This window comes from Eulemur rufifrons, chromosome 17, assembly GCF_041146395.1.
Source record: "Eulemur rufifrons isolate Redbay chromosome 17, OSU_ERuf_1, whole genome shotgun sequence".
Taxonomy (NCBI): domain Eukaryota; kingdom Metazoa; phylum Chordata; class Mammalia; order Primates; family Lemuridae; genus Eulemur; species Eulemur rufifrons.
The window spans coordinates 35,301,113-35,317,455 of record NC_090999.1 but is presented as its reverse complement, the minus strand read 5'-3'; the positions used below and the strand labels follow the sequence as shown (position 1 = coordinate 35,317,455).

Genomic DNA, 16,343 nt, shown 5'->3' with positions numbered 1-16,343 from the left:
GCTTCATGAAAACCAGCAAGAGATTCTCCTTATAAGACAAGCATTATAATCTTTGTAACACAGAACCCACAACTTGGCAGCTTGATTTTCCAAACCCACAAGAGAGTGAGAGATGGGTGCTATCTTACATGACCTGATCACATATATTCCTTCATACTCACGGGGAGGAAATCACACAAAGAACATTAGGAAGCAGGAGGCCATGGAATTTATCCTAAGAGTCTGTCTTGCATCCTTACACCAAAATAACTATTCTCATCATTTGAAACATCAGCTAGATTAGCTTTGTTTCCAGTTTCATTTGACTCTTGACATTAAATTTCATTTATTATTTGTTAATCATGGAAAATGGTCATTCCCTAAATCCTAAGAAAAATCAGAGGGGACAATTTTCAGAAAATTCCATCCCTCTCAGGAAGTATATTCATTTAAATTTTCCTTTTCAGTAGGCACTGCCATCTTCCCTTAAGGAGACAGACACACATTTGCTAAAACCATTATTTAATATAATTAGTACTATACCTTTATCCAGATCCTAGGTAGGGTGCTGGGAATTCTTAGCTACTACATAAGCCCACAAAATAATTTTTTAAAAAATTCATGTTGGTACTTTTAAACCCATTTGGTTTTACCATAAGTGTCAGACTTGGAGCCAAGGAACTTATTTTGTAATTGCAGAATTTTTTTTCTAGGAAGATTGGTGAAATGAGAGCCCTTGCTTCTCAAACTACCCAGGATGGTATTCTGAAGCAAGTCTGGGATATGCCAAAGCTACAGTTCCAATACCTGGTTTTCTTATCCTAGAATCATGTCCAGGAATACGATGAACCTCACTGTTGCTCACACTTCTGCACCAGCCAGCCTTTCCCCCTCTGAAGCCAAGCTTCCCTGTAAAACAGGGTAACCTAAGATTATTGATCATCCCATGGCTATTTGATGGTGTTTCCTAGAGGTCTAGAGTATCTAGACGTTAGATCCCTTCCTCTTCAATCTGCATGTATGCTTAACCTTCATACAGAGCAATACTTATTTCAAACTCCTTTGGTCTACTGAATTTATTTAAATAAAATAAGCAAATATAATCATATTAAGAAGATTCTGCTAACTTTTCAATTTTAAAATAGTAGCTGTAAAACTATGGTGCTAGAAGTCAAAATAGTGATCATCTGTGGCCTCCCAATAACCGGAAGGGAATAGGAGGAACCTTTTGGGGTACTGGTCATATACTGTTTCTTGATCTAGATGCTAGTTGCATGAGTGTGTTCACTTTGAAAATATTATTTTTTTATTTTAATTTTTATTTATTTAGGTTTGTTTTTTGTTTTTGAGATAGGGTCTTTCTCTGTTGCCTGGGCTAGAGTATAGTGAGGTCATCATAACTTACTGCAGCCTCAAACTCCTGGGCTCCAGCAATCCTCCTGCCTCAGCCTCCCAAGTAGCTGGGACTACACATGTGTGCCACCACACCCAGCTAATTTTTCTATTTTTTGTAGAGACAGGGTCTCACTGAGTTGCTCACGTTGATCTCAAACTCCTAGCCTCAGGCAATCCTCCTGCCTCGGCCTCCCAAAGTGCTAGGATTACAGGCATGAACCACCATGCCAGGCCCAAGCTGTACTCTTATGTTTATTTTTTCGAATATACATTATTCTTCAGTAAAATTTTTTTAAATGGCAGTCATAATGCTTCTTAGTTTTATTGCTATGAAATGAACGTGTCCTGTTTTCTAGCATGGAAATTTAGTTACAACTTGATTTAAGTTCGTATTTCAAAGGGCTGGGCATGGTGGCTCATGCCTGTAACCCTAGCACTCTGGAAGGCCAAGGCAGGAAGATTGCTTGAGCTCAGGTGTTTGAGACTAGCCTGAGCAAGAATGGGACACTGTTTCTACTAAAGATAGAAAAATCAGGCCAGGCGTGGTGGCTCACACCTGTAATCCTAGCACTCTGGGAGGCCGAGGCGGGAGGATCACTCGAGGTCAGGAGTTCGAGATCAACCTGAGCAAGAGCGAGCCCCTGTCTCTACTAAAAATAGAAAGAAATTGTGCTGACTCGGGAAAGGGGGGGTGGGGAAAAAAATATGAAACTATTGTTTTTAACTTGCACTGTTCACTTAATAATTTATCATGAATATTTCCCATATTATTTTATATCATTGTACAAGAAATAATGTATACATTATGAGGACATACTGTATCTAACAAGATATACTGTTAGACTCTTTGATTCTGTAAAATAAAAAAAAAAATAAATAAATAAAAAAAAAAATAAAATAAAAAAAGAAATGATCTGGACAGATAACAATATATATAGAAAAAAATTAGCCGGGCATGGTGGCGCTTGCCTGTAGTCTCAGCTACTCTGGAGGCTGAGGCAGGAGGATTGCTTGAGCCCAGGAGTTTGAGGTTGCTGTGAGCTAGGCTGACACCACAGCACTCTAGCCTGGGCAGCAGAGTGAGACTCTGTCTCAAAAAAAAAAGAAAAAAAAAAAGAAAAATCAGCTGGGTGTCATGGCATCTGCCTGTAGTCCCAGCTACTTGGGAGGCTGAAGCAAGAGTATCTGTTGAACCCAGAAGTTTGAGGTTGCAGTGAGCTAGGCTGATGCCACTGTACTCTACCCAGGGTGAAAAAGACTCTGTCTCAAAAAAAAAAGTTCATATTTCATCCCAAACTCACTTTATTAAATGAATTTCAAGGTAGCCTAACTGGCTTCATTTTGAGACGTTTATTTAATTATTTTTAATTTTAATTTTATTTGGTGAATTAGGTGCTGTTATGTTAAAAAGATTTTAACACATACAGAAAAGCTGTCCCCAACTTACCACTGAGTTACTATTTAATTTTTAAACATTTCTAAGGCACATAGTGCTAATAATGAAAAATATAAGACTAGGGGACTGAACTTAGTAGGAATAGTACCAAGAACAGAGGAGGAGTTGATGTTTTAAAAGAATAGGGGCCTTTCTTCTGAGGCAGGGGGAAAAAGAGAAAAAAGATAAATATATAGTTGCCTCCTAAGTTGGAGAAAAGTTAAGGATGCCCACAAATCATGGTCTTGATTTTTCCAGGAAATAATGAAAGTAGGTTCTGTACTAAGAATCCATGTTATGGTGGGGCTGGTAGTTCAAGGAAAAGGGAAATAGGAAATAGATAAGGTAAACATGGGTGAAGGTCAAGGGAAGTGAAGATACTAGTGAGAGTGCAGTTAAAATGGTTGACAAAGGGTTCTCACTGCTTATGAAGATAAGAGAAGGTAGGAAATAGCTGATAAACTGTGAGAACAAAGACTGGAGGTAACACTAAGGACAAACTGCAGATTCAATGGCAGTCAGCACAAAAGAGAGGTAGAGGAGTAGGTGGCTGTAGGTACAGAGAGGGAAATTCACAACCCAAAACTTTGGAGAGGGAGTAATTTCATTGATGACTGGGTTGAAGGTGTGGCTCCATTGTGGGTTGCTGATACAGAGTGAAGTTGAAGATCATTGGAAAAGAAAGAAGAAAAGGAATAGAAATCATGAGCTCAGAGTGCTGAGTCATTGACATGGATGCTGAAATCATTAGGTTGATGAAGGACATGAGGATAGTTCCAGGGCTGACACAGAGTTTCAGAAATGCAACTGGGCAGACAAGGAACTAAATGGATATCCTGGTCAGGATCAGATTTAGGCAAATAGAAAGGTAGACAAAGTTTGTCTTCAATATTTATCACCTTTGTTCCATAGCATTTTTTCCTAGCTTTGTTCAACTACTCACTCCCAAGTAACCTCAGTGCTCTCATGTTGCCCTCTCACTATACAGGTTCCCCACTCTCTGCTCTTGACTTTTCTAAAATCCCAAATGGTCCCAGGACAAAAATAGAAAGTTCTCCATTAATATACCACTTTCAGCCCAGTGCTGTGCCTCACCCCTGTAATCCTAGCACTCTGGGAGGCCAAGGTGGGAGGATTGCTTAAGCTCAGGAGTTCAAGACCAGCCTGAGCAAGAGTGAGACCTCTGTCTCTACAAAATATAGAAAAATTAGCCAGGCATGGTTGTATGCACTTGTAGTCCCAGCTACTCGGGAGGCTGAGGCAGGAGGATCGCTGGAGCCCAGGAGTTTGAGGTTGTAGTGAACTATGATGACACCACAGCACTCTAGCTGGGGCGACACAGTGAGATTCTGTCTCAAAACAAAACAGAACAAAACACTTTACCCTACTTACCTTTACATTTTGATGGGGTTTTCTATTGACAAATCCTTACCTTGAAAGTGGTCATTTCAGGGCCAATACTCTATAGATGTGTCTGCAAAGTTATATAATTCCAGCAGAGTAGAAATCTCCTACTATCCTGCTGTTCTGAAAAAATCTTTTTCCAATATTCATTCATCCTTTTAGCCTAGGGCTTCATCCCCACAAAATGTGAGTTTCTTAGGGGCAGGGCTTGAGCTGAGTTAATATGAACATATCCATAAAAGGACTAACTCCTGACCTGTGTGTTATGAGATACTGATTCCCTTCTGTTTACCTGCCTTCCCCTTTCTAGAGAAATAACATTTTTTTTTTTTTTTTTTTCAGAAGCAAGGTCTCAGTGTTACCCAGGCTGGAGTACAGAAGCATGATCATAGCTTACTGTAACCTCGAACTCCTGGGCTCAAGTAATCCTCCTGCCTCAGCCTCCTGAGTAGCTAGGACTACAGGCCTGCATGAGCCATGGCACCCAGCTGCATCATTTTCAGCATATGTTGTGACATAAAAAGGTTTTGGAAGCACTGACATAGTAGATATTCAAAAGTAACAAGAGCTGATATTTACTGAACACCTGCTAATGTGCCAAGCACTTTATGTATTTTAACCCATTAATCCTTACAACAATCCCATTAGGTTGGTATCATTATTCTCATTTTGCAGATGAACAAACTGAAAAGACTTGCCCAAGGACACAGAGATGGGAAATACCAGCACCAGTATTCAAACCTAGGCAATCTGGAATCAGAGGGTACACTTAACCACTATACATTTCCCCAAATAAATGACTGCTGGATTTATACAATATTTAAATTTAACAAATTTTTATAAAAGTTTGTTTAAAATAAACACTCCTATAAATGGCAAAGCTAGAATACAATCTGTACGTTAGCTACAGGATGACAGGGAGCAGCATCAAGAGCTGAACGCATCAGCCCAGCACAATTCCCGTTTGCTAAGGACTCCGTAGTAGATCCACTTTGTTGTGTCTTTTAAAAATTATCTGATCAACAACTAAGAGATCATAATTTGATCTGTGTCTGAATCCTCAATGTAATGAAGACTCTTGTAATTGTCTATTAATTCATAGGTATTAATATAATTTATTCAAGTTCATTAACCATTATTATCCTCCTAAAGCCTGCATGCCATTCCACAAAAGCCCCTGGCTTTGGGTGTGTTTCTTTACAGAGACAGAGACAGACAGACACAGACATAGACACACACACACACACACACACGCGCACACCTGGCTTTGGGTATGTTTCTTTACATACACACACACACACACACACACACACGACAGAGCTTCTCATCTTGCTTTGGAAAAAATATATGCCAACATGAGCCTTTAGGTCCATTTTCCAGGCAGGGAGGGGAGAGGAGGTGAATTGTAATGAGATTGGTTTTTACTCGATATTTTTATCGCAGATTGGGACGTACAAACCGCAAAGAAATACTAGTCTTTTGGCGCGTCCCCAGCTCTGGGGTTCACGGATCGATCGCACCCAAACTCATTTACTAATATAAAAAATTACACCGTGGCAAAGTTCGTTTACATAAGAATTGGACCGAAGCCGCCGCCACAATCTGCGGCAACCTCGTGTGGAGTCACCACCAAGGCCCTCACTCTTCCCAGGAGGCTCCCACGCCGCCTCTGTCCCCAAGGGAGCCCAGCGGTCCCTCGCAGTCCCTCGCGGTCTTAGGTCGCTCGGGGAAGGCCGCCAAAGGCGCCCTGGCGAGAAGGGAGGGCGGGAGGAGCAGGCAGCACCCGGCCTTCGGTTCATGACCCCATTACTCCACGGAAAAATGGAACATTCCGCCTCCTTCCGCCCGCAGAGGGGAGGTGGGGGGAACCCTTCGATCTCGTCTGGGAGAGGCGACGCGAGCGCAGCCACCGGAATCCGGGACGCCAGGAGCCGCGTTACGGGAATTGCAGCCCCCTGGAATCCCGCCCCCTCGTCGACGGACGGCTGTTGGGCCTATGCCTGGGCGCGCCGGGTCCCTCAGAGACCAATCAGCGCACAGGCCCCGCGTCCGGGGGCGAGGCGGGGCGAGGCGGGGGCGCTGTGGGGCGGGGTTGGGGAGGAGGGCCGCGCGCCACCTCTGCTGGAAGAGGCCGCGAGCGTGCCGGAGCCGGGGCTAGCAGCCCAGAGGCCAGCGAAGCCGCGCGGTGGCCGCCCGGGCGCAGCTGAGCGGGGAGCCGCGCCCGTCAGGCCTACTGGTCCGGCCCGCGGGCGCCGAGGGGGACGTGCGCTGTGGAGGTGCGGAGGCTTGAGGCGCGGCGGCCTGAGGTGAGGAGGGGCCGGGGCCGGGGCCGGGACCAGGGCCGGTGAAGGAGCGAGTAGCGGGAGGGTGAGTGTTCGGTCGGTGCGGACGGGCGGCCAGGCACTCGAGAAGGCCTCCCTTCCCCAAAAGAGGAGTGGCGGGCAGCTCGCGCCCCGGACTTGTCAGCTCCGCCTGGAAATCCCCAGATTCCTTCCTGTCCCTGCTCCCGCACCGCCGAGTTCTACTTCCACAACTTTGTCACCTCGATTTTTCAGTCCTAAGTACAAACTTTACCCCGACCACACACACACACACACACACACACACCCCCAAACACACCCCTACACACCCCTTTCCCCCCAAAACTCCCGTCAACATTATACCCCTTTTTGGTTACGAGATCCCACGTTTTTCCCATTCCCCTTTCCATCTCCCTTTAAATTCCATTGGCCTCGCACTTGACTCTGGGTTTTCTACCGGAAGGTTGATTTTCCTTCCCCAGAGCCTTGTTTCATCTTTAAACTGCAACGTTTCAGCACAGTTGAAAGTTCACAATGCTTATAAACATTATTAGCTAACGTTTCTTTTCTTTTGATCTCTTATATGTACCATTCCTAACGACTCCTCCATACCACTCACTGTATCCTAAGGAGAAAAGATCCATCTGTTTTTAAAATTTCACCTCCTCCCCTACGCTTGAAGGTGTTCCAGGTAGCAAGGTTCTGTTCTTCAGTGGGTGAACAGCATTTTATTCATAACCTGAAACTGGAAAAAAAAAATCACAGGTTAAAAATAAGACTTGCCACTTTTGTTATTTTTTCCTTCAGAAAGAAACCCATTTGGGTTTAATTCGTGAAGTATTGGACATTTCAGCAGTTATACTGCCTTAAAATAATTTATTAGAATGCCAGGATGAATCGTCTAAAAGATTAGGGTATTTGGTTTAATCAGTGCTGTAAACAAACCCTTTAGACTGTGTGTGACTGCCAGCTTCAAGTTGGAACAACTCTTAATTTGAAATTACTGACTCAGATCATCATATTAGGCTGTTCGCCATTATCTTAATTTCTTAAATTCTGTTAATTCTTATTTGGAAGTAACTCTGAACAGTGAACTGGAATGCTACATTATAGAACCAAGTTGATATTAAGTTAAATTGTGCTTTCTGAATATTTCTCTTTGGGGATAATTCTCTACATTTGTTTTTAATAACATGTGAAGGAAAAAATTACAGGAAGGAGTGTCAAAAAAGGAGAATAAACTTTGTAGTGGAAATTTTCTCTCACCTGAATTCTGTTGACAATAATATACTTGTTTAATTTTCTTATAGGTAATTTAGAGCATTATAAATACTGCTGCCAGCTAATTTAATACAGCATATTGTTATGTAACTAAAAATGTTGTTCTCATATTTATTTATGAATTACAGTATTTTCAGTTTACTTAAATTTTTCCCCAGGAGTTTGCATTTCAGTTAAATCTTAGGGTGGGTCCTGATTGTTATATACCTGTGAAGGAGGTGTTAAAATGTCCACTTTATAGAGAAAGAAACAGGCTCCAGGTCCCTCTGAAACCTAGATCTGTGTGACTCCAAATCTTGTGCCCTCAATCATTTGTCATATTTCTCATAGAAAATCCAGTGCTACAGTTTGGTTTGGGAATTTAAGGGCTACCCATAAGTCCTCTACAGTGACAGGGAGGTTTACCTCCCTAGAAGCTTTATCAGAGCTTCTCACTTTAATGAGAATCAGAATTCCCTGGCCCTAATATATTTGTAGGTTGGCTCCTAGAGAAGCATGGAATGTTCTTACAGGTTTCTCTATTTCTTTGATTGCAAAGGCAGTTTGATTGAAGTTGAGGTTTCTATTGTGCTTTATTATTTTATACAAATTCTAAGCACTTACTACCTGCTATAGGAACTCTCAGAGATGTATGAGATGTCATCAGGACCTTCAAAGACTTTACAAAAATTAGGTTGACAAACTTACATATGAAAAATTACAAGGATGCAAAGCAGTTTTAATTAAATGCAGAGTGATACAGAAAATGCTATAGATACTTAATTTAGGTAGTGATCATTTAAGGATTGGAATGAGCAGAGGCTCTACCAAAAGTCAGCCTTGAAAATTGGGTAAGATTTGGATAAAGGGAAAAATGAAGGAAGCCCATTCATCATACATGGGGAAGGTAGGACATAATATAGAATGTAGAATGTAAAACATAACAGAGGACTAGCATGTGGAAAGGATCAGGAATAACCAAGGTATATTAATTATAATAGGCAATACATATTTAATACTTATTTTTTGTTAGTTACTGTTTTGAGCACTCTTCCCATGTTAATGCATTTAATCCTCCCAACCTTATAAGGTAGGTCTTATTAGTTCTGATTTTACACATAGGGAAACCCAGGCATAGAAAGGTTAATTAACAAAATTCATACATAGCCTGGCTTCAGATTCTGAGCTCTTAAACATGATACATACTGCCTCTTCATATAGTATACTTGAGTGACGGTGAGTAGATTAATATGGTCTTAGCAGAAGGTCTTTTAAAACCCACTCTTAATTGTCCAGTAGGTGCCTCGACATAAGTTAGATTTGGAGGATATCAAGATTTGAAACAATTACAGTGCAGTGTTATGAATCTTATTAGTGAATATGTAAGAGTGCAATGAGAGCAAAGGTGTTTGTGACAGTGAGGGGTAATTCCACAGAAGAGATGATGTTTCATCTGGGTTGTAAACAGTTAGTAGAACTAAGCAGTCAGGAAAGGCATTGTAGAGGTGGGAATAGCATATGTAAAAACACAAACTGAAAGAACAAGATATGTTAGGGGAAGTCCAGTGGTTTGCAGTGGGTTGAGCTTAGAGTCTATAGGGCTGGCTAGTAGGGAGTAACAGTAGGTAAAAACCAAATTATGAATGGCATGGTGAGGTCAAGCAAAATGAGAAACTTAAATATTTGCTTTGCAGTTGTTAAACTACAAAAATAATATTCAGTGTGATTGGAGTAAAAGATTGCTTGCAATTGTAAGCAGTTTTCTCTAAAAGTACAGTGATAGGGCAGCTTGAGGAAGAAGTCTGAGGAAAGGATTTTTTTTTTAAATAGAGATACTTGAATATTGGAGAAGATGTATTTGACAGGCACACTGACGCCAAAATTTTAGGTTCTTAAATAGTTAAAATATTTGGTATTATTATGCACCCTTTAAAAAGCTTTTGGGGAAAAGAGTGATGGGTTTAAAGTAGTGTTTTAGAGAGATTCACTCAACAATTACGTTCAGAATGCTTGGGAACAAGGGAAGAAACTGGAATCAGGAAAGCTGTTAAAAGTATTGAGGTGATCAGTGCCCAAACTAGGTTAGTCATGGTAGAGGGTAAAAAAAAGAGACAAGTGGGAAAGACATTTTGAAAGAAGACTAAATATGATTTGTGACTGAGAAAAGCTACAATGTAATGGATAGGTAAGAGACACAATGATGGACTCCACTGATGACAATTGAAGAGATGAGTTATTTGTAGATAGGGAAAAAGATAAGTCCTTTTGATTTTTTTTAAAAGTGTGTGCATTTTATTTATATTTTGTATATGAGCACATATATATGTATATGCTGTTTTTAGACCTCTTAAATTGATTTGATTCTGAGACAGAATATCCAAGAAGATGATATGTAACTAGAATTTAAAAAAAGATCCAAGCCAGAATTCTTAAAAGTTATTTTGTTAAGGTAGTAGTTGAAGTCGTCTGTCTTCAAGGAATTTGGTATTTTGAAAAGAAAAGTTGGTGCCAAATACTTCACCTTTGGGTACATTCATAGCCAGGAGGAAAAGCTAGCAGAGAATTCTGTAAAGGCGACAGGAAAGTGGGTAAAGGAAAGACTTCAATTACATTATATAGTTACACAGAAACCAGGAACCATGAGAATTTCAAGAAGCAGGGATGGTCAACAATGTGGAAGGCTTCAGAAACACTTGTGATGTTGTCATAATGGCTGCAGTCTCTTTTTTATTCTGTGTCTATCTAGTATATTTTAGATTTAATGAGAAATAAGTTAGCTAATTGATGAATAAAAGAGCTATATCTGTTGAAATATGGCTATGGTATATAGATCATTGTTTTACAGATGCATGTATACATATGCAGAGCAGGAGTTTCATTCCTTTCAGCACTATAAATCTGTTGCCCTGTTAAAATTAGAATGTTCTGCCTCCAAATTTTCATTTTCTTTTAAGTATTCAGTTTCATCCTTTGCTGTAAGGTAGACTGGCTTAATCATTACTTCTAAATAATGCTTTTCATATTGATGCGTTGTTCTGCACAATCTCTTTTTGTTTGGATATTCTGCAGTAAACTCGTCAGAGCTGTTGCAGATAGCACAGCTCTGGTTATTAGACTGGCACGCTCTGAGATTTTGCCATTAGTAATCTTCACTTGACAATTAGAGTCAAAGATGATGGATAGCTTACATGTATGTTATTTTCTCTGTCTAGAAAACCCTTACCCTTATTTCATGACTAGGTGCTCCTGAGCCCCGTCTGTCTGGATTGGGTATTCTCTGTACTCCTGTAGCACTTTGTGCGTATTCTACCTCTCTAAATTTTAAACTTCTTAAGGGCAAGAACTGTTTGTCTTCAATTATATTTGTAATGTTTTATTTCTTAAGTGATAGAACATCATGGATGTTCATCAAAATACCATTTAAACCTTTTCATTTGGCTAAAACTGATAATTTATAAAAGGCCTTCTCTAAGGTCATAAGCATATTCTGTATTTTCCTTCAGTATGGTTATAATTTTGCTTCTCATTTAGGTCCTTAATCAGTCTGGAGACCATGTGTGTGCACACACATGGATCTGTGCGTGTCTGTGATGAAGTAGGGTTCTTAATTGATTTTATGCTCATTGTCCCAATACCATTTATTGAATTGTCCTTTATTTCCCCAGTGATATGAGACGCCTTTTTAAAAATCAGCTATTAAATTCTTTTATATATATATATATATATATGTGTGTGTGTGTGTGTGTGTATGTGTATATATATATTTTTTTTTTTTTGGAGACAGTCTCACTCTTTTGCCCTGACTAGAGTGCCATGGCATCAGCCTAGCTCACAGCAACCTCGAACTCCTGGGCTCAAACAATCCTTCTGCCTCAGCCTCCCGAGTCACTGGGACTACAGGCATGTGCCACCATGCCCGGCTAATTTTTTCTATATATTTTTAGTTGTCCAGATAATTTCTTTCTATTTTTTAGTAGAGACGGGGGTCTCACTCTTGCTCAGGCCGGTCTGTAACTCCTGACCTTGAGTGATCCTCCCGCCTTGGCCCTCCAGAGTGCTAGGATTACAGGCGTGAGCCACAGCACCCGGCCACAATTCTTATATATACTTGAGTCTGTTTGTTCTGTACCAGTGATTTAACTGTCTCTTCCTTTGCCAGTGCCATAGTCTAATTACTGCCTTTATAGTATGTCTTAATAGATGGTAGAACAAGTATTCTTCTCTTTAGTGTTCTTTTTGAAAATTGGCTTTCGGCTATTCTTTAATACTCTTAGGACACTTTAAATTGGTTTGTAAAGTTCCATAATAAACTACTTTGCTATTTGGATTAAAGTTGTGTTGCATTTATGTATTAATTTATGAAGAATTGACATCTGTACTGTATTTTTTCCATTTTATTATGTTTAGATCATGTTAATGCACCTTTTAGTAAGGTTTTATAGTTTTCTCCATAAGTTCTCACCCAGTTCTGATTAGATATTTCCTAGAAATATTACAGTTTTTGGTGCTATTGTTGAGTAGGCCTTTTTTCCTATCACATTTTCTAACTGGTTACTACTGGTATGTAGGAGAGCTATTATTATTTTTTTTCTTTTTTTGAGACAGAGACTCACTCTGTTACCCGGGCTAGAGTGCCATGGTGTCAGCCTAGCTCACAGCAACCTCAAACTCTTGGGCTTAAGCAATCCTACTGCCTCAGCCTTCCAAAGTAGCTGGGACTACAAGGTATGCGCCACCATGCCCGGCTAATTTTTCTATATATTTTTAGTTGTCTGGTTAATTTCTTTATATTTTTTAGTAGAGATGGGGTCTCGCTCTTGCTCAGGCTGCTCTCAAACTCCTGAGCTCGAGCGATCCTCCTGCCTCGGCCTCCCAGAGCTATTACTTTTTGATGATCTTTTGTTCAACTACTATGTTAAACTCTCAATAGTCCTAATAGTTTATCATTTGATTCTCATTCTTTTTCTTGATAGATGATCATATCATCTATATTTTTTCCATTTTTATGTCTTATTTATTATATTTTTGGTTAAGACCTCTAGAACAGTGCTAAGCGATGACACTAAGCATCTTGTCTGAATCCTAACTTTAATAGAAATGCTTCTAATTTTTACCTTTAAACATGTAAATGCTTATTATAGGTTTCTGATAGTACTACCTGTGGCAGTAACAGCAAAAGCTGCACTAAGAGTAATAGCTGTTACCTTTTACTGAGTGGTTATTATGAGCCAGATGATTCTAAGCACTTTACATGTAGTCATTTATTTGACACAACATTCCTAGGTGGTAGATGGGCAGGTGACGGGTGTTATTCTGGTAGTCTCATTTTTACAGATAAGGGAAATGAAAGTGAGGGATATTAAAAAACTTGCCTAAGATGTTGTACAAAAAATAGAGAAGCTGAGATTTGAACACAGACGATTTGGTTCCAGAGTCACTGCTCTTATCTTCTTTATTATACTTCATTGATATAAGGATAGTCTCTTTTAGTCTTGGTTTTCTGACACTTTGTTGTTATTTTTAAATTTTAAATGAACAGTTCTTGAATATTATGAGATATATTTCAAACATCTATTGGAATGATCATGTTGTTTTTCTTCTTTAATTTCTTAATATAGTGAGTGACAATATGTTTTCTCATGTTAAAGTATGCTTGGTATTTTAGGCTAAATACTTACCAGTGTTCACATTTTGATTTTGTTTTTAAATCTAGACTTTTTTACACCAATATTCATGACAGTTTGACAATAGTTTTATTATGTAATTCTTGTTCGATTTCATATCCAAACATGTATGCAACTTGGATTTCCGGCCAAGATGGAATAACAGGGACCAGATTTACCCTCCTGCCTGAAACAACCCCAAACCAAAAATATATATAAAACAGGGATAATCAAGTCACTGGACGTGAGGTGATAAAAAATGATCTTAGGAGATGTGAATGCAGTGAGCCCTATGATTCCACTGCCTACTGCCTCTTCAGAGAGTTTCCATGCATGGTACAGGTAGAGGAAACCCAGGCTGAGCCCAGTAGACACCTAAAGAAATGGCTGGGAAGACAAAAGTAACTAGACTTCACAGAACAGAATACTGGAGAAGATATAGGACTCTGCAGGGGAAGCTCTGGAGGTCCCCCTCGTCTGTTCAGCTGAGTACTGAGCAGTATGTAGATGTAAAATAAAGGAACTACTAAAGGCCAGGAAAAGAACCTCCTGAAAGGATTAGAGGTAATGGTGGTGTTCCCATGGGTCAGGAATAGTGCCTGTTCTCACCAGCCAGATTGGAAAACATTTTGATTCATGGGACATTAGGTAGAGTATACAGAAGGATCTTGCCTTAGTAGTAGATAATATAATTAGTCCTAGATATTTTATAGTTTTTGATAAAAACTATAAACCAACAGATACAAGAAGCTCAACGAACTCCAATCAAAAGAAACATGATAAATAGTACACTAAGGTGCATCACAAATTGCTCAAAACTAGTGGTAAAAAGAAATCTTAAACACATCCAGAGGGGAAAAGACCTTTCATACAAAGTAGCAAAGAAAAGGATGATAGCAGATTTTGAAATGATACAAGCAAGAAGAAATTAGAGCTTACATAAAGTACTGAAAGAAAAAACTGTCAATTGAGAATCTATACCCAGTGAAAATATTTATGAAAAATGATAGTGAATAAAGATTTTTTGGATACATATAAAAACTTGAGGAATTCATCACCAGTAGCCCTACATAATAAAAAAGTTGTTAAAAGTAGTACTTTAGACAGTAGTACTTTAGAGTACTTTAGTAGTACTTTAGAAAGAAAATGATATCAGGTGCCTCAGATGGAAATATGGATCTATAGAAAGAAATTGAAAGCTCTGGAATTGGTAACTACACAGGTAAATACATAAGACTTTCTTCTTTTTCTTTCTTTCTTTCTTTCTTTTTTTTTTTGAGGCAAGATATTGGTCTTTTGCCTAGGCTGGAGTATAGTGGCCCCATCACAGCCAGTTGCAGCTGTAACTATGAACTCCTGGGCTCAAAACAGTACTCCTGCTTCAGCCTGTCTAGTTGCTAGGACTGCAGGCACACACAACCACTCACAGATAGTGTTTTGCTATGTTGCCCAGGCTGGTCTCAAACTCCTAGCCTCAAGCAATCCTCCTGCCTCAGCCTCCCAAAGTGCTGGACGAGGCCCAGCCGCTGCATTCAGCACAAGATCTTTTTCTTATTGTTTAAGTCTCTTTTAAAATAATTAACTTTTTTGAACAAAAATAATGGCAATGCAGTTTATAACATATGTAAAGTACATGTGAGGTTGGTTCACTGTGGCCCACAGACCAAATCTAGCATGCATCCTATTTTTGTAAATAAAGTTTTATTGATGTGCATTTGTTTATATATTGTCTATGGCTGCTTTTGCACTTTAATAGCGGGGTTGACTAGTTGTAATAGAGAACTTAAGGCCCACAGAGCCTAAAATATTTACTATTTGGTCCTTTATAGAAATGTTTGCTAGGCTATTTTAGAAGGTGTTAAATGCTATGGAGAAAAGACAGGAAATGGGGGGTAAGCAACACAGGCTGGTTAGGGGAGATCTCTATGGGAAAGTGAATTTGAGTGAAGGCTACAAGGAATTAATCTTTATGTATTAACTTAGAAAGATGTCCAATATGTAGTATTAAATGAAAAAAGCAGATTATAGAAGATTTATCACTTGTGTGATTTCATTTTTGTACAATAGGAAAGTGTATATTTCTACAATATAAAGTTATAATAGATGCATAGAAAATTTTGCAGGAAAGTCCACCAAAATGTTCATAGTAGTATCTCTTAGTGGGATTATAATGGACTTTCACGTGACATTTTTTTCAATTTCTTTGTATTTGACATTTAAAAAATATTGTTATTAATTTAATTCCTTTTGTGTTATTTTATTAAAGTGTTATTAAATTATATCCAAGGTTTAATGCGTGTGAAATAATAATGAAGGATTCAACTCCTTGCCTAAATTTGAAGTTATCTTCTTATGTTTCAAAAATGAGCCACTAGTTCTTATGCTAGAATTTAAGATAGTACTGAGCAAATCTTAAGATGAATTTTTGTGTCTGTGCATAGAATAGTTTGGTAGTTGAGTTAGCAGGCTTAACTTAATGCTGATGAAAGACGAAAAGTATGATTCGCAGCAGTCCCCAACGTTTTTGGCACTGGGGACTGATTTCATGGAAGACAATTTTTCTGAGAGGTTGTTGGGGGTGGCTCTACAGGCTGGTTCCTAGCAGGCCAAGGAGGATCCCTCTGTGGTGGGGGGGTTGGGGACGGTTTGGGGACTGCGGTGTTAAAGAACTGCCTCAACTGCTTTTATCAAATTCTACAAAATGTCCGTTTCACATTCCTGTGACATTACATAGACATCAAAAAAGTATGGATTAGACATAGGTGAACCAATAATGTTTGCAAGTGTACATCAAAACATAATACTAGGATATTTGGATACACAAGTATTTATGGGATTATTTTATTATGAAGCTCAGGAGATGTCTAAAATGGGACATTTTCTGCAAACCTGAAAGCCTAACAACAG

General features: G+C 39.3%; 1 protein-coding gene across 2 annotated transcripts in view; it reads left to right on the top strand.

Annotated features, from left to right (window-relative positions):
* Positions 1 to 6,324: 6,324 nt before the first annotated feature.
* The window catches only part of IL6ST (interleukin 6 cytokine family signal transducer), a 47,406-nt gene continuing 37,387 nt past the window's right edge, over positions 6,325 to 16,343 (top strand). For both annotated transcript variants that reach the window (XM_069492790.1, XM_069492789.1), the window contains exon 1: positions 6,325 to 6,519. The gene's annotated coding sequence lies outside the window, so the exon portion shown is untranslated. The remainder of the gene's footprint in view (positions 6,520 to 16,343) is intronic.